This window comes from Pteropus medius, unplaced genomic scaffold, assembly GCF_902729225.1.
Source record: "Pteropus medius unplaced genomic scaffold, Ma_sr-lr_union100, whole genome shotgun sequence".
Taxonomy (NCBI): domain Eukaryota; kingdom Metazoa; phylum Chordata; class Mammalia; order Chiroptera; family Pteropodidae; genus Pteropus; species Pteropus medius.
The window spans coordinates 341,338-360,622 of NW_024346061.1; the positions used below are offsets into that span (position 1 = coordinate 341,338).

The 19,285-nt window shown below is 39.3% G+C and overlaps 1 pseudogene; it reads right to left on the minus strand.

The window, feature by feature from the left end:
- Positions 1-10,630: 10,630 nt before the first annotated feature.
- LOC120612435 (elongation factor 1-alpha 1-like) lies at positions 10,631-19,114 on the minus strand (annotated as a pseudogene).
- Between the last annotated feature and the right edge of the window lie 171 nt (positions 19,115-19,285).

Genomic DNA, 19,285 nt, shown 5'->3' on the forward strand with positions numbered 1-19,285 from the left:
GGGCTAGTATTGATGGTAGGATCTAGTGGTTCAGTCAGAGGACCTTTAGAGGCCAGGTATAAAGGGTGAGCTAGAATGCTGAAGTTAGGGACCCAAATACGAATAAACTCTGCTAAACCAAGGAAAGATAGGAGCTCTTGTTTTGAGGTGGGAGGTAAGAGGGAGGCAGTGAGGTCTTTTCTGTCTAAGTAATGGCACGATGTTGTGGGGTAATAGAAAGACCGAGATAAATGACTTGAGGGGAAGAAAGTTGGGCCTTCTTGGGAGAGATTTGATATTTATTTTTAGCCAAATGATTTAGGAGAATAGCTGTGTGTTTATAAGAGATAGAGTAAGACTGGCTACAAAGGAGGAGATCATCTACATATTGGGGAATAATGCTGGGATGGTGATCTAGTTTTGCTAGATCTGATGTTAAGGCTTGTCCAAAGAAGTGAGGACTATCCCAGAAACCTTGGGGAAGGACAGTCTAGGTAAGTTGTTGGGACCGATGGGTGACAGGATCTGTCCAGGTAAAAACAAGGAGATTTTGGGAATCTGGGTGTAGAGGAATGGTGAAGAATGCATCTTTAAGGTCAATTACAATGAAATGGGAAGTGTCTGGGGGAATAAGGGATAGGAGGGTTGTAGGGGTTGGGTACTACCGGGTGGGTTGGGAGTACTGCCTGGTTTGTGATGTGGAGGTCTTGAACCGAGCAATATGAGCCATCTGGCTTCTTGAAAGGCAGGATTGGGATGTTTAATGGGGAATGAGTGAGTCTCAGGAGGTTTTGGGTTAGAAAGCATTGTATAATGGGTCGGAGGCCTCGTCTGCTTTCTAAGGTTAAGGGATATTGGGGTTGACAGGGGTATATTGAAGAGTCTTTTAGTTTTATGTGAATAGGAGAGTGGGGTTGCACTGTGGAAGGGGTGGAGGTATCCCAGACCTTGGGTATGACTAGAGAAGTTGGGAAGGAGAATTTATCCAGTTCAGGTTTAGTGAGAAGAAGGAGGGATGGGTCTGAACTAAAGGTGGGAGAGAGAAGAGTAAGGGATGCTCTGAATTTTTGTAAAATGTCTCTACCAAGGATTGGGATTGGACACTTAGGAGGGATTAGGAACAAGTGACTGAAAGGTATTCCAAGTAAAAGACAATTTAAGGAGAGTGTGGCTAAAGGGTTGGAGATTAGACCATCAACCCCCACAATGGAGACTTGAGAGGGGCAGGTAGGACCTGCAAATTCAGGTAAGGCTGAGTATGTGGCCCCCGTAAAATAAGAAAGGAGACTGGCTTACCTGCAACTAGTAGAGTTACCCTTGGCTCCGAAAGAGTGATAGGCATGGGGGCCACATGGCCCAGGCACCCTCAGTCTTCACTGGCAAGATCGAGAAGGCTGGGTAGGCTGAGGTCCAGTTCCGACTTTTTGGAAGGAAGAGATGTGACCACCCCTTGAGGGGGTAGGTCACAGTCGACTTTCCAGTGACCTTTCTTGCTGCAGTGTAGAGGACAAGGGCCTGGAGGAGGAGGATTAAGGCAACCTTTGGCCCAGTTGTCCCTCCTTGCCACACTTAAAGCAGGGGTCAGGAGGAGCCTTGAGGGTTCTGCCCTTAGGAGTTTGCTTATTTCTGTGGGAACCCTGGATAGCTGCTGCCAGCATCTGGCATTGGGCCTGATCCCTTTTAAGTGTTTATTTTTTTGTTTTCTCATCTCTATTATTGAAAACTTTAAAGGCAGCATTTAAGAGATTTCTTTGTCAGGTTTGAAGGCCATCTTCCAGCCTCTGTAATTTGAGTCTAATGTCAGGAGCTGATTGAGAAATAAAATGAGTATGTAGGAAGAAGAGGCCTTCCGTTGAGGAAGGGTCTAGTTTAGTGTATTTTTGGAGAGCCTCCATTAGGCGAGACAAAAAAAAGGAGGGATTTTCATCTGGACCTTGGCCGATCTCTTTGAGTTTTTCATAGTTAACTGCCTGTGTGCTGCTTTTTGAAGCCCTGCTATGAGGCAAGTTACCATATAATTTCAGTGTCGGTGGCCTGGGGATCTTGTCTGGGATGGGCTGTTGATTATCTTGCTGATGGAAGATATCAGCCTGACCCTGAACGGTTAGCCAGACTCTCTCTTTTTCTTTGGGAGAAAGAGTGGAGGAAAGGATTATGTAGGGGTCATGTCAGGTAAGATCATAGGATTGAGATAGACATTCAAATTCCTTGACATAATTGGTGGGGTCGGTGGAGAAGGACCCTAACTTTTTTCTCAATTTGAGATTGGCCAAAGAGAAAGGGACATTAATGTAGACTATACCCTCGGCTCCTGCAACTTCCCTTAAAGGAAAAACAGTAGCAGGCTCCTGAGAGCGTGTCTGAGAATGTGTGTGAGGTGGGGAGAAGGATGGTTCTGAGAGATCTGAGCTGGACTCATCCAGAGCTGAGAGGTTAAAGGAAGAGGAAGTGGGGGAGTTGGGAGCCAACGGTTTGAGGGGAGGAGTAGTGGAAGAGTCGTCTGGGAGGTAAGCTCAAAGAGGAGCTTGTAGGTGTGGGGCTTAGGGGATTATTATGCTGAGTGAAATAAGTCGGAGAAAGATAAATACCATTTGATTTCACTTATATGTGGAATCTAAGGAACAAAAAAACCAAACAAATTGAAAACAGACTCACAAATATAGGATGACAGCTAGAGGGAAGGGGAGGTTGGGGGCTGAGAGAAAGGGATGAAGTGTTAAAGAAGTATAAATTAGTAGTTGATAGATGGTCATGTGGATGGGGAGAACGGCATAGAGAATGCCGTAAGTAGGTAAGTAGGTAAGCAGTAAGGTAATGGCTAGTGTAAAGCCAGAGCGGTGATAGAGTAATCAGGGGGATTGTTTCATAAACTATGTAAATGCCTAACCAATGTACTGTATACTTGAAACTAATAATACAATAAAATAAAATGCTAAAAAAAGTCCCTGTATCAAGTGCTCGCCCTCATTCAAGCACTAGACTCCATGCTTCACATCTATTATTTCGTTTAATTCCCACAACAACCTTGAGAAACAGATACTGCTATTAAACCCTTTTATGTCAGATGAGGAAAGGGAAGGTCATGCTGGTGTGAAGGTAAAGTGACTTGCCCCAGGTGACACATATAGGAGGAAGTGGTAGAGGTAGAATTTAAGTCCAGGTCTCTATGACTCCTGAGCCTCTTTCTATGATACCACAATGCTTCAACATTTCCATAGGATATTTCTGCTAAGGAAGTACTATACGGGGCTGACATGCTAGAAGCTAGGAGAGCCCTTGAAAGGAAAAATATCGATCAACTATATAGTCAGATGTTTTCATACTTTCTTGTATTAGTTATATATTGCTGTGTGAAACACTATTACCACAAACTTAGCAGCCTAAAACAATACACATTTATTATCTCAGAGTTTCTGTGTGTCAGGAGTCTCGGCACAACTTAGCTGGGTTCTCTGTAAGGCTGCAATCAAGGTGCTGGCCAGGGCAGGGCCCTCATCTGAGGTTCAACTGGGGAAGAATTCACGTCCAAGTTTGATTATTGGTAGCATTCAATTCCTTGTGGGCTGCCAGACTGAAGGCCTCAGTTCCTAGCTTGCTGATAGCAAGAGGCCACTCTTATTTCCTTGCTGTATCGGTTGGGTTCTCCAGAGAAACAAAACCAATAGTGTGTGTGTGTGTAAAGTATATACATACTATACATATACTACATGCAACGACACATGCATGCCTGTGTGCGTATTCTGAGCCAGCTTTAGTGTGTCTCAGACCCTGGATCCAAGCCCAAAGGAGTTTTGCCCCTATGGGCTTGCCTCAGGCCATGTGACTGCTTAGTAACTATATTTTTACCTTCAACTTTCCTGGAGAAGATGATAGGAAATGGTGGCTCTGTGGAACAGGTAGGAGTGAACCAGAATCTGTGACTCCCTTAAGACATAGTTTCAAGTCCTTCTTTACTAAAGCACAGCAATAGATAAAAGCCATACGCCAGAATTTGTGTCCAGGGAGCCAGGAAATGCAAATGGACCCTGGGCTGATGAGAAAAGCCCAAGGCTAATAATGATCCAATAACAAATGCCAAAAGGGAGGCATCAAATTATTTTCCAACTGTGATTTCAACTTCAACAAAACATTCATGGGTTATACAAAAGTAGGACTGTAGTTCTCCAAGCTTCTTTGAGGAATGGTTTCATTAACAGTCCACTATATTTTCCACTTCATTCAATAGTCTTTGAAAGAATGACTTTTTAAAAAGAATGATTTTTAAAAAGCAGCTTGCTTTTCATAGTAAGAATGACAGAAATATATTAAATAAAATAGAACATTTCAAAAAATAATGAGATTGAAGCCTCAAGTGGTGGAAGTGTAATTTGAGCATGATTTTGAGCCTGAGATACCTGGAGGGAACTGAAGATGGGTGCAGTTCAAAACACGAATGGCAGGGGTGTAGTGGGTGAGCAAAAAATAAACACTAGCAATTCATAGAAACAACACAAATGGCAAATAAACACATAAAAAGCTGTTTGATCTCACACATAACCAAATAAATATAAATTAAGATTTAAAAAAGACTGATGTCTAGGGTTGGAAAGAATACAGAGAAAACGACACCCCAGGTACTCTAGATTGACATGTAAATTGATAAAAACCTTTATAGAGGTCAGTTGGGCATGATCTTTCCAAATCGTAAGTGCACCTACCCTTTGTCCCAGGTATTCTTCTTCTGGGAGACATTTCTACAGAAACAATTGCACAAAGATTTATGTAAGAAGATATTCATTTCAGCATTATTTGCACCATGGAAAAATAGATATAACCTAAATATCATCAATATAGGAGTGATTAATGAATTATGGTACAGCTATACAGGCTCTATATCCTAAAAAGAATAAGGTAGATTGGTATGGGTTGGTATATTAATGAATTATGGTACAGCTATACAGGCTCTATATCCTAAAAAGAATAAGGTAGATTGGTATGGGTTGGTATATGAGGACAGTCATAAATATAACTAAGTGAAAGAAGCAATTTGCAGAAAATTAAGTACAATATAATTCCATTTTATGAAAAACAAAACAAATGAAAAATCTGTATGTAGAGTGGTAAACATTTGTAATTTTAATAGCTGGGACTAGAGCCCCCCTTAGGGAGGGACAGGCACTTTTTTAAGGAAAATATCTTGAATAAGCATCCTGTGATGTGGAAATTGAAGTCCTGAGGAGTTGGGCAAGATGGTAGGAAGACAGTGAAAATTTTCTATTAGGGATGTGGACAAATGACTTTAAGGACAAGGTTATCAAATATTCAGAGTTAAGGGTTTTTTGGGGGGGGTTTGTTTTTTTTGTATTATTATGGTATCAATTCCCCTCCATTGCTCTAAGCAATAAATGTCTTTTATGAGTGATTTCAGTGGAAATTAAGGAAAAGAGACTGAATCTCATGTAAGGACTTCTTCAGAGAAAAAAGAAAAAAATCATCCAAAAGAGGTAAAATGTAAGTGTGATACAGAGTAGTTCAGAAATGGTGGGTTCTTCAAGTCCAAAGTGACCGAGTGACATTGAGAATATGGATATCTTGGCAAGAACATTGACCTTCCCACATCTAGAATAGGGAAAATTTGTCAATTGACATATGGAACTTAAGCCTGTGGTCTCCGCAGTCAGACATACTAGATTAAAAACTTGGCTCTAATACTAGCTATGTGAATCAGGCAAGTCAATTAAACATCTTGTGCCTCAGTTTCCTCATCTGTTAAACGGAGATGATAATAGTACCTTTCTCATAGGTTTGTTGTGAGGCTTAAGATTATTTTGAAGGTTAAATGAGATCTTATCTGGAAAGCACTTGGAATAGTACCTGAAATTAAGTGCTCAATGAAAGTTAATGTTAACCATTATCATCATCTACCTGGGTTACAAAAGTAACAGATATATTTATTAAATATGAAATTATCATGTTTCCTCAATTCCATGATATGTTATTTTTCTAATTTCTGAAATTGGGACTCATCATACCATTATTTTACGTTTACATTTAAAGTAATTTTTCTCACCCCTTCCAAATAATTCTAAAACTATCTGACTCCCTAAAACCATGCTCTAGGTCAGTGTTTCTCAGACTTTAATGTGGGAGCCTTGTTAAAATGCGGATTTCGATTCAGTGGGTCTGGGTTAGAGCCTGAAATTCTAAAGTTCTAATGAGCTCCAGGTAATATCAGTGCTGCTGGTCCTTGGACCTCTCTCTGAGTTACAAGGGTCTAGATCTCTGAACTATAACCAGTCTGAGATCAGAGAAGCCATGGGTTGAAATGGAGCCATTTGGAGTCAGGCCACTACAGCAGCCTTCTTGATGTAGCAAACTCCTGGTCCGACAGGCATGGGACTGAAGTTTTGGCTTGGTGATGAAATCTGTAGGTGAAAAACAATGTTTGAGGAGGTTAGTGAGTGCTCCTAAATTAGCATCTCTGGTTATGTGTAATAGTTTTTAGCCATTTTGAATCGGAACTGTTTAGATGCCAGAAATTCCAGAAATGAGACCCAAAGACTTTGGCCTTGTTGGTTTTACCTCTAGGCAAACCTCACTAATTGTAGTCTTCTGTAGTCACTTCATACATACTCAATATGTAGGGAGCAGACTTCCAGTCTCAGATCTCCACCTAGAGTAAAACCATCCCCCTCGTCCCAACTAACTCTACCCATTCAACAAACACGTATAGTTTTCTCCATTCAGTCTCTGTACCTTAAATAGTCAGTCATCGAGCCCTGGGGATTCTTTTATTTTTAATTTTTATTCTTTTAATTTATTGTAGTAATAACAATTAACATGATGTCTACCTTTTTAATAAATTCGTAAGTATACAATACATTATTTTTGACTATAAGTACAATATCTTACAGTAGATCTCTAGAACTTATTCATTTTACTTAACTGAAACTTTATGCCCATTAATTAGTAACTCTCCATTTATCCCTCCCCCAGCCCCTGACAACCACCATTCTGCTCTTCGATTCTATGAATTTGACTGTTTTAGAGGCCTCACATAGTTGGAATCATGTAGCATTTGTCTTTCTGTGTCTAGCTAATTTTATTTAATATAATGTCCTCAAGATTTATCCATGTTGTTTGCATATTACCGAATTTATTTTATTAAGGCTGAATAGTATCTGTTGTATGTATATACCATATTTCTTTGTCCATTTATTTTAATGTATGATGTTTTTGCCATACGGTTCCTCCTGTGTTAGCATATCCCTTACCTCTCTCCTGTGCTGCCACTGCCTCCTATCATACCCCCCTCCCCTGATTTCCCCATCCCAAACTGTTCTGCCCACTTTTCACAATGATTTTGCCTAAAATATCTCCATTTTCCCGCAATCATTCCTTCTTCATCTACTATACAAATTTTCTACTTCTAGTCAGAGCTTATCACTGTCCTTCTAAGCACATCATCCCCATTCTAGAATTCAAGCTTTGATTATTCCGTGCTTCTCATTCACAATACTTTCTCTCTTCCAAGGAAAGCTTTTAGGAATAGCTAAGAGTAGCTATCATTTATTGAGTACTTACTCTATGCCTAACTTTGTGCTAAGCACTTTACATAGATTATTATTGATTACAATAGCTATATGAGCTAGATATTTTATAATTATTACCATTTGATTTGGAGAAACGAAAGCTCAAACAATTTATCTCTCTGTCTCTAGACATGTAGACTCTGCCTTTGTCTTACTGATTTCCTCTCTCCTCTATTTAAATATCATCTCAATGCTTTCATAACATATAGGACATAAATTAACTAAGCTTTGGTTCCTTGAAGTGCTTCTGGATTTGGATTTAATAAACACATTATTTATCATTTGCATGTTTGTTGCAGGGAAATGATGTCTCTAAAGCTTTTAAAGGACTTTAAAGCCATTTTGTTCACATAAATTGTTTAGTCATTTTCCCCACATACATTTAGCTATTTTCTCTGTGGTCTTTATTACCATCGAAGTGCTCAGCAAACCCCTTCTTCATGGATATTCTAAAGCTGAACCTCAGCTGTGCCCCTGTCACAAGCATTCCAATCCCAAATAGAGGAATCAGAATGAGTACCTGATACATTTGCATTTAGCAAAGTGAAACTCATGGGCTCACAGCATTGTCTCTGCAGCTCTGAGAAGGAAAGTGGAGATGATAGAGTTGGGGAGGAGAAGAGGGGCTTTCCTCTTTTTTACTCACTATACTTCCGTATTGTTTCATGTTTCTTTTTACAATTAATGTTATTTATTACTTGTGTAATAAAAAGAAGTACAATTATTTATTTAAAAATAAGTGACAACGGAAAAAAGACAAGTTAGAGACTGCAGAAGAATCATAATCAAGTAAGTTGTCTCCAGCAATAAACAGGTGATACTATTTGTTATCTCTCAGAATGGCCAGAAAATTTAGAAATTTTACAATGCTCATGTTTGGCAAGTATAAGGAGAAATAGGTGATATTTTCCACTGTTGGCAGAAGATTAGTACAGATTCTTTAAAGGCAGTTTTGCAGTGTGCATCGGCATTGACCATGCATGTATCCTTGACCTAAGAATAGCACTGCTAGGAATTTACCATACGGTTATATGGTAAATAAGCATGTCATGACATAAGTATATAAGGATGTTTACTGCAGAATTTTTTAAAATGGCAAAAAACTAAGCGTCCATCATTAAAGTTTGATTAAATAAATGGTGGTTTATCTATTAATAGTAAGAACATTAAGCAGCTATTTAAAAGCAAGGGATAGAGCTGCAGTGCTGATGTGAAATGATCTCAATGATGTATTGTTAAGTGTAAAAAGCAAGGAACTGTAAATATAGTCTGCTACCATTTGTGTCTTTTTTTTTTCCTGGAAGAATACACAAAAACTGTCAAAAGTAAAATTACATTTGGATAGAAATACTTGAGTCCTGGAACCAGTGAGCTTTTATTTTTAAATTATAAGTACTTTACAAATATTTTGTCATATATGTGTATAGCTTCTAAACAAACATAAAAACACCATTCTAAAATATCTAAGAGGACTTTGACAGACTTGAAAAACCTGGTCCATGAACTCCAGATTAAAAACCTTTGTTTTAGGAGAAAGAATTTGTCCAAACATTCAGTGTTCCATTTCTTAAGTGTGGTAGTTCCTCAAGATCAAGGGCTCTGTTTGGACACCAGTGACAAAGTTTATATTCTGGAAAGTCATCCTTGGGCAAATAGTCTTTAGCAAACAAGGAACATGTGAGTGTTAGAACATTAGGGGGTAGCTTTAACTAGGCAACTCTAGGATTTTTTCTTTTTAAAAACTTTTAATTTCTTGATTGTTATGGATTCACGAGAAGTTGCAAAATTAGCACAGAGTGGTCCTGTGTCCCCTTACCCAGCTTCTCCTAATGGCGACATTTTAAATAATTAAAGTGCATATCAAAACTAAGAAATGAATTGGCTCAATATACTTATCTAGACTACAGCTCTTATTCAGATTTTACCAGTTTTTGCATTACTCATTTTTTTGCTATGTCTTTGTGTATAATTCTATTACATTTTATCATATATGCAGATGGATCTAACTCTCTCCATTATCAAGAGACAGAAGTGTTCTCTCACAACAAAGGAACTCCCTGTGCTGCCACTTTATAATTACACTCTCTTTCCTTCCCTATCTGTTCTTAGCTGTTCTCCACCTCTATCATTTTGTCATTTTGAGAATGTTATATGAATGGAATCACAAAGTATGTAAACTTTTGAGATTAACTTTCACTCAGCATAAGTTCCTGGAGATCTATCCCTGTTGTTTCCTGCATCAGTAATTTGCTTCTTTTTATTGCTGAGTAGTAATTCATTGTATGGATGTATTACAATTTGTTTAATCATTTCACCCATTGAAGGACATTGAATTGTTTCCAGTTTTGGGCTATGACACATAAAGCTCCTATAAATATTCATGTGCAGGTTTTCTTTTTGTGAACATAAGTTTACGATTCTCTAAGATAAATACCTGGGAGTACAATTGTTGGGTCTTAGGGTAAGAAATGCCAGACTAACTCTACCAGTTTTCAGAGTAGCTCTACCAGTTTTCATTTCCCACCAGAAATGTATGAGAGTCCCAATTGCATCATACGCTGGTCAGCACTTAGTATTGTCAATATTTTTCATGTTAGCCATTCTAATAGATGTGTAGTGATATCTCATTATAATTTTAATTTGTATTTCACTAGTGACTAGTGATGTTGAACACCCTTTCATGTGTTTTTAGATCTATATCATCTTCTTTGGTGAAGTGTCTGTTAAATCTTTTGCCAATTTTCAAATAAGATTTATTTTTACTGTTGAATTTAGTGTTCTTTTTTTTTCTCATTAAACTTTGTTTTAACGGGATCTCAAAATTCTGTAACAGATTTTTGGTCAAGCTATTTCCATTAAAAAGTACTGATTTTAAAAACTAATAACTTAAAAACTACTACACACGCACAAAACCAAATGGTCCACAAAACATTCTCCTTTACTTCTGAAGATTTTACAATGTGTTGTAATCATTAACCAGTCTTTTACCATTAAGCTTAAATGGCCAATTGAGACAAACATTTCTGAGACATTCTTCTACCACTGATTAAGACTGGGGTGGCAGGTATTGGGGATAATATTTATTTAACCTTCTGAGCTTTCTGGGCAAACTTGATTACCTTGCTAGCTCCAGCTGTCTTTTTCTCCACTGCTTTGATGATACCCACAGCAACTATCTGTCTCATGTCATGACAGCAAAACAGCCCAGAGGGTAGTCAGAGAAGCCCTCAATACACATAGGCTTGCCAGAAACCATATCAATGATGGCAGCATCACCAGATTTCAAAAATTTTGGGCCATCTTCCAGCTTTTTCTCAGAACAACAAATCAATATCCTTCAGCTCCACAAATTTTCAAGCAGTGTGAGCTGTGTGACAATCCAGCACAGGTGCATATCTGCCACTGAGTTGGCCTGGATGGTTCAGTATAATCACCTGAGCCGTGAAGCCAGCTGCTTCCATTGGTGGGTCATTTTTTCCCCCTGAAAGTTCTTCATTTTGTATTTAGTTATATAAGTAACAATATATTCTAAGAAAAAGAATAACAAATACAGATATTGTGAAAAGGCCCCTGGGGCACCCCTCTCCCAGATGGTAACTATTGCTCTCTAGTGTATGCTCTTTAATAACCTTTTCCTTATGCAGTTATATACATATATATTTACCTATAGAAATACATAGTTTTGTGGGTTTGAAATTTCTACATAAATTGTTCTTACTATGCATATGTTTTCCAACTTGCTTTTTTCTCTTACCAAGATATCATAGAGTTCTTATGTCGGCATAACAGGCTTTCATTTTATTTTCTCCCACATCACTTTGGAGGTGTTTTGCCTTTTAAAAAAATATTTATTTTAATTAGTTTCAAGTATACAGTACATTGGTTAGACATCTATATAGTTCAGAAAATGATCACCACAATTGCTCCTTCCCTCACCTGGCTCTCCACCTAGCTAATATATTAATGCTAATTGTATTCCCTATGCCATGCTCCCCATACTCGTGACCATCTATCAATTACTAATTTGTACTTTTTTAACCCTTCACCCCATTCTCCCAACCTCCAATCCCTCTCCCCTCTGTCCATCACCAAATTGCCCACTATATTTGTGAGTCTGTTTTTGATTAGTTTGTTCTTTTCATTCCTTAGATTCTGCATATAAGTGAAATCATATGGTATTTGTCTTTCTCTGTCTGACTTATTTCACTCAGCATAACCTCTAAGTCCATCCATGTCGTTGCAAATGGTAGGATTTCATTATTTTTAATGGCTGAGTAATATTCCATTGTATATATAAACAATAACTTCTTTATCCAGTCATCTGTTGATGGGCATTTAGGTTGCTTCCACATCTTGACTATTGTAAATTGTACTGCCATGAATATTGGGGTGCATAGATCTTTACAAATATTGTTTTACTTTTCTTGCAATTTCTGGGTCAAAAGGTAGACCCATTTTTAATTTTTTGAGAAACCTCCATACTGTTTTCCACAGCAGCTGTACTAATCGCAATCCCACCAACAATGTATGGGGGTTCCCTTTTCTCTGCATCCTTGCCAACACTTGTTATTTTTTGATTTATTGATGATAGCCATTCTGACAGGTCTTTTGTTTCCCTGGCCCAGGGAGATATATTCAAAATGAAATTCGTGTTAGTAATATCAGAGAGTTTACTATCTATGTTTTCTTCTAGAAATCTTATGGTTTGGGGGTCTTACATTTAAGTCTTTAATCTATTTTGAGTCTATTCTTGTATATAGTGTAAGAAGATGGTCAAGCTTCTTTTTTTTTTGCATATATTTGTCCAATTTTCCCAACGCCATTTATTGAAGAGACTGTCTTTACACCATTGTACATTCTTAGCTCCTTTGTCATATATTAAGTGAGTATATATACATTTATTTATTTCTGGGCTCTCTATTGTGTTCCATTGATCAATATGTCTGTATTTATGCTAGTACCATGCTGTATTGATTACTGTCGCCTTGTAGTATAGTTTGATATCAGGTGGTAGTGTGATACCTCCATCTTTGTTCTTCTTTCTCAAGATTGCTGTGGTTATTTGGGTTTTATTTTCTGGCTTCGTATAAATTTTAGGATTATTTGTTCCAGCTCTCTGAAAAATGCCATTGGTATTTTGATAGGAATTGCATTGAATCTATAGATTGCTTTGGGTAGAATGGCCATTTTAACAATGTTGATTCTTCCTACCCATGAACACGGTATACGCTTCCACTTATTTGTATCTTCTTCAATTTCTTTTTTCAATGACATAATTTTCTGAAAACAGGTCTTTTACCTCCTTGGTTAATTTGATTCCCAGGTATCTGATAATTTTCAGCGTAATTGTAAATGGGATTGTTTTCTTAATTTCTCTTTCTGAAAGTTCATGATTGGTGTATAAAAATGCCACTGACTTCTGAATATTTATTTTGTAACCTGCTTTATTCCTGGGATGCAAGTTTGGTACAAGATCCACAAATCAATTAATATGATACACCACGTTAACAAATCGAAAGATAAAAACCATATGAACATTTCATATGTCTTTGCCTGGTTTTAGAATCAAGGTAATGGTGGCCTCATAAAGGAGTTAGGGAGCCTTCTCTCTTCTTGAATTTTTTGGAATAGTTTCAGAAGAATAGGTGATAATTCTTCTTTGAATGTTTGGTAAAATTCGCCTATGAAGCCATCTGGTCCAGGACTTTTTTTTGGGAGGTTTTTGATTACTGATTCTATTTCATTGGTAGTAATCAGTCAGTTCAGATTTTCTGTTTCTTCTTGACTCAGTCTTGGGAGATTGTTTCTAGGAATGTGTCCATTTCTTCCAGATTGTCCAATTTGTTGGCATATAATTGCTCATAGTATTTTCTTATGATCCATTGTATTTCTGTGGAGTCTATGTTTATTTTCCTCTTTCATTTCTGATTTTATTTATTTGAGTCCTCTCTCTTTATTCCATGATGAGTCTGTCTAAGGGTCTGTCAATTTTGTTTATCCTTTCAAAGAACCAGTTCTTGGTTTCATTAATCTTTTGTATTGTTTTATTAGACTCTATTTCATTTATTTCCACTCTGATCTTTATTATTTCCTTTCTTCGATTCAATTTGAGCTTCGTTTGCTGTTCTTTTTCTAGTTCTTTAAATTGTAAGGTTAGATTGTTTACTGACCTTTTTCTTGTTTCTTGAGGTAGGCCTGTATTGTATGAATTTCCCTGTTAGGACTGCTTTTGCTGTGTCCCATAGATTTTGAGTCATTGAGGTTTTATTTTCATTTGTCTCTAAGTATCTTTTGATTTCTTCCTTGATCTCATTAATAACCCATTCATTGTTTAGTAGCATGTTATTTGGCCTCCATGTATTTGTGTATTTTCCAGTTTTTTTTTTCTTGTAGTTGATATCTAGTTTCATACCATTGTGATCAGAGAAGATGGTTGATATGATTTCAGTCTTCTTAAATGTATTGAGACTTGATTTGTGTCCTAACATGTGGTCTATTCTGGATAATGTTCAATGTGACTTGAGAAAAATGTATATTTTGCTGCTTTGGGGTAAAATGCTCTGAAAATATCTATGAAATTCATCTGTTCTAGTGTGTCTTTTAGGCCCATCGTTTCCTTGTTGATTCTTTGCCTGGAAGATATTTCCATTGGTGTCAATGGGGTGTTAAAGTCTCCTACTATGAGTGTATTACTATTGATCTCTCTTTTTATGTCAGTCGATAATTGCTTTATGTATATAGGTGCTCCTATGTTGGGTGCATATATGTTTACTAGGGTTATGTCCTCTTGATTTATCGATCCCTTTATCATTATGTAATGCCCATTTTTGTTTCCTATTATAGCTTTTGTTTTATTTATTTTTATTTTTTTAATGCCAGTTTATTCATTTTTATACTATATACAAATATATATATATGTATATTTAGCATTTTATATCTTTTGTTTTAAAATCTATTTTATCTGATATAAGTATTGCTATCCTGGCTTTTTTAAATTCCTTTTCCATTTGCGTGAAATATCTCTTCCCATTCCCTTTACTTTCAGTCTGTGAGTTTCATTTGATCTGAATTGGGTCTCTTGCAGATAGCATATGCATTGGTCTTGTTTTCTTATCCACTCATTTACCGTATGTCTTTTGATTGGAGCATTTAATCCGTTTACATTAAAAGTGGTTACTGATAGGTACATAGTTACTCTCTTTTTATTATTCATATTTGTTATTTCTATTTCCTTTTGTACTCCTTCTCTTTTTACAGAAGATCCTTTCACATTTCTTCTAATGCTGGCTTATTGATGATGAATTCTTTAAGCTTTTTCCTGTCTGGGAAGCTCTTTATTTCACCTTCCATTTTAATTGAAAGCCTTGCTGGTAGAATATTTGTGGTTGTAGATTCTCGTTTTTCATAACATTGACTATTTCTTGCCAGTCTCTTCTGGCCTTCAAAGTTCCCATTGAAAAGTCTGCAGACATTCTTATAGGGATATTCTTGTAAGTAACTAGCTGCCTTTCTCTTGCTGCTTTTAAGAAATTCTCTTTGTCTTTGACATTTGGCATTTTACTTATGATGTATCTTGGTGTAGGTCTGTTTGAATTCCTCTTGTTTGGGACTCTTTGGGCTTCCTGAACTTGTAAGTGTAATTCCTTTGCCAGGTTAGGGAAGTTTTTACACTTCATGTCGTCCCAGAGGTCTCTTAATCTATCTTCATTTTTTAAAATCCTTTCTTCTTTTTGTTGTTCTGACTGGGTGTATTCTGCTACCTTGTCTTCCAATATGCTGATTCGATCTTCTGCTTCATCTAATCTACCGTTGAATCCTTCTAGTGTCTTCTTCATTTAAGTTATTGTATTCCTCATTTCTGTCAAGTTCTTTTTTATGGTTTCTATGTACATTTTTATGCTTATTATCTCTCTTTGATGTTCTCATTGTGCTCATCCATTCTCCCCATAAATTCATTGAGCATCCTTATAACCATTATTTTGAACTCTGTCTCTGGTAGGTTGCTTGCCTCCATTTTCTTTAGCTTGTCTTCTGGAGTTTTCTCCTGTTGTTTCATTTGTGGCATGTTTCTTTGTTTTCTCTTTTTATTAGCCTCTCTGTGTTCGTTTCTATGTGTCAGGAATATTTGTTTCATCTCTCAGCCTTGGCCAGATGGCCTAATGTGGAAAGTGTCCTGTGTGGCCCAGTTGCACACTCTCCCTGATCCTGTATGCTGGGGGCTCTGGTTGTGATTTTTGTGTGGGTTGTGCATGATCTTCTGTTGTCACCAAGCATTTATTGCTGTTAGTAGACCAGTGGATGGGATTAACGCTCAGGCTGACTAATTGTGGGCATTGGATATACCCACAGGGTAAGAGTTGTTGTATGGGGGCTGACTCCACTGAGTGGGATTTGCCCTAGCAAGCTTGTGTACTTGTTGCAACCACCCTTTGTGTGTAGCACTAATGGGACTAGTCGGGTGTTGCTCCATCGTGTTCTGGTGCCAGCCTCCAGATGCATTGGTTTTGTAGCCCCTTGGGAGCAGCTCCCCCACAGGCAAGGTCAGCTGCTGCTTTGATTCCTCAGGGCTACCTGGTGAGAACAGCAAAGCGATCTGCAAATGGTTGTTGCCTATGCTGGATTTATTTGTGGCAACGCTGTAGACACCAGCCGGCTATCCCTTGTCCCTGACATATGGCAGTTTAGCAGAGGGACCAGTGCTCCTCAAGGCCTAACATTGCCTGTCAGTTGCCTGTAAGTCTCTGAAACTGGATGAGCCTCTGGGTGATATGCATGTTAGGTGGCGCAGAAACCCCAGGAATCTCCTGGGTCTAGTGAGTAAATTTCCCTCTGCCACTGCAGTGTCAGTTTACGTGCCCACGCTGTCTCTGTGGCTCCCTGTATAAGTTTCTACTCATAGGATAGTCAGCTGCTGTCCACCTTGGGCCTAAATGTGCCACCCCAGGGCAGGGGCAGCTGCCTATCAATGTGCAGTGGGCACTATGTGTATTGGATGGGACAGGAGGTCAGGAAGTCAAGGGCTGTCAGGCCAATACAGACCTCTGCAATCCCCTCACAAGATATTGCAGCTTGTACAGGCAGCAGTGTCTGTCCACAGCTGTTTTCCTCAAAAAGCACTCACTGTGCTAACCAAGGTCTGTTGCCTGCGCTGACTGCATTACCCTAGAGCCAAACAGGGCACAGGAGGCTGCCTGTCAATGGGATGCAGGCACTTTGTGGCTTGGATGAAGTGGGATCTCAGGGAGACAAGGTCTGTCAGGCCAATACAGCCTCAGTTTTGCTGCAACTTCTGTGCCTGGGAGTTCCCACTGTAGTCACAGATCACAGTGAGACCAGCTGCCGTCTGAGGTGGTCCCACAGAACCCTACACTTCCTGGACACAATATTACAACTCTTGCAGGAAGCAAAGGTCTACCTGCCACTGATTTCCGTGCAATGCCCACCCTGTGTCAGCCAAAGTTTGTTGCCAGTGTGGACTAGGAGATAAGGGAAGGGGAGGGGCAGGGCTGTGGCAATTCACTGTCAATGGGCTGACTGGAGCAACTTGCGGGTAGGTTGGAGTAGGGTCTCAGAGAGACAATGGCAGTCAGATCAATACAGCCTCAGTCTTGCTGCAACTTTGGTAACTGTTCATGAGTTCCCTCAGAAGTTCCAGATTGCAGCAAGACCAGTCGTTGTCTGGGACTGGCCCACAGAACCCTGAGATTAGCCCAAGTTCATGTTGACAGCAGTGATCTCCCTGACCCTATCCGGAAATGCAGCTCTCAGCCCGCTGGGAATACTTGGCCTTGAATAAAAGCAGGGCTTGGCAGCCATCCAGTAACAAATGCCCCGGATAATCTGCTGGCTGGGACGAGCAGGCTGATCCCCTCTGGCCAGTGCTTCTTAATGGCTCTGTGGGAGGGGTCTGCACAGTCAAGCGGGCTCAGTCTGTAGATTGCCTGGTAGAGGGACCAAACTAAGGCACATTGGTGCCTGCCCTTCCCGCCCTCGTTCTGGCGCCAGGTAATGCAGACTTTCTCAGAATGAATCCCACGCGAGCCTCTGACCCACTGCTGGGTGAGAGTCCAGAGGTCAGACATCCTGTGTGCTGGTCCTTCAAAGGGGCATCTGGGGTTTCATTCTCCTTTCATCTCACCCAGATGGCCAGAATCCCCTCTGTTTTTTACAGTCAGAGTTATTGAAATATCCTCTTCCCTGGGCTGGTACCCTGGGCTGGTGAGTCTCCGAATGAGACCAGGACCGCTCTCTCCTTCAGGAGAGCTTCTGCAGCCTTGCTCTCTCTCCCAGTGATCCTCCACCACCTGTGGGAGTGGGTCCAGCCTGATTCTCGACTTTGCCCCTCCTACCTGCTTCGATGTGGCTTCTTTATATTATCAGATGTAAGCTTACCATCAGCTAGACTTCAGGTGATTCTCCACATTGATCATTTGATAATTTGGTTGTAATTTCAATGCGAACCTGGGAGGAAACAAATCCTGCTTTTATCCAGTCCACCATCTTCATCCTCACCCCTGTTTTGCCTTTTTGAATAATCTGACTCTCCATGAGTCTTCTCAGAAGATATCTTGTCAATTAAGTCTGGTGGGTTATTTTTGCTGTCACCGGCCCCATTGGCCACAGTGAAAATCTTTGACAGACACATTCTTGACATTGAAACCCACATTGTCCCCAGGAGAGCTTCACTCAAAGCTTCATGGTGCATCTCAACAGACTTTGCTGCAGTTGTAACGTTGACTGGAGCAAAGTTTGAGAACCATGCCAAGTTTGAGAACACCAGTCTCCACTCAGCTCAAAGAGACAGTACCAGTACTACTAATTTTGTAGATATCCTGGAGTGGCAGATGCAAAGGCTTGTCAGTCAGACAAGTTGGTGGCAGGATGCAATCCAGAGCTTCAAGTAGCGTGGTTCCACTGGCATTGCCATCTTTATGGGTGACTTTCCATTCCTTGCACCAAGGCATGTTAGCAATTGGCTCCAGCATGTTGTTTCCATTCCAGCCAAAATGCTATTGTGTCAGGGTTGTAGCCAATTTTCTTGATGTGGTGCTGATTTCCTTAACGATTTCCTTGTATCTCTTCTGGCTGTAAGGTGACTCAGTGAAACTCATCTTGTTAACAGCAACAATTAGTTGTTTTACACCCAGTATGTAAGCCAGAAGGGCATGCTCATGAGCCTGCCCACTCTTGGAGATACCTGCTTCAAATTCACCAACATCAGTATCAATCAGGACAGCAAATCAGCCTGAGATGTGCTTGTAATTATGTTTTTAATAATATTTGTGCCCTGAGGCATCAATGATGGTCACGAAGTACTTGCTGGTCTTGAATTTCCACAGGGAGATATCAGTGGTGATACCACGCTCATGTTCAACTTTTAGTTTATCCAAGACCCAGGCATATTTGAAGGAGCTCTTCCCCATCTCAGCAGCTTCCTTCTCAAATATTTTGATGGTTCTTTTGTCAATATCACCGCATTTGTAGATCAGATTACCAATTGTAGTTAACTCATCGGAATCTATGTGTCCAATGACCATGTTGATGTGAGTCTTTTCCTTTCTCATTTTGGCTAAGATTTAGCAGTGGTTTTCACAACACTTGTGTTCTGGTGGCAAGCCCGTTTCAAAACTGCTAGAGTATTCTTTATGTATTCTGTATATGAGTCCTTTGTTGAACTGGGATTTGCAAATATTTTTTCATGGCTCGTCTTATCCTCTTAACAAGGTGTTTTTTTT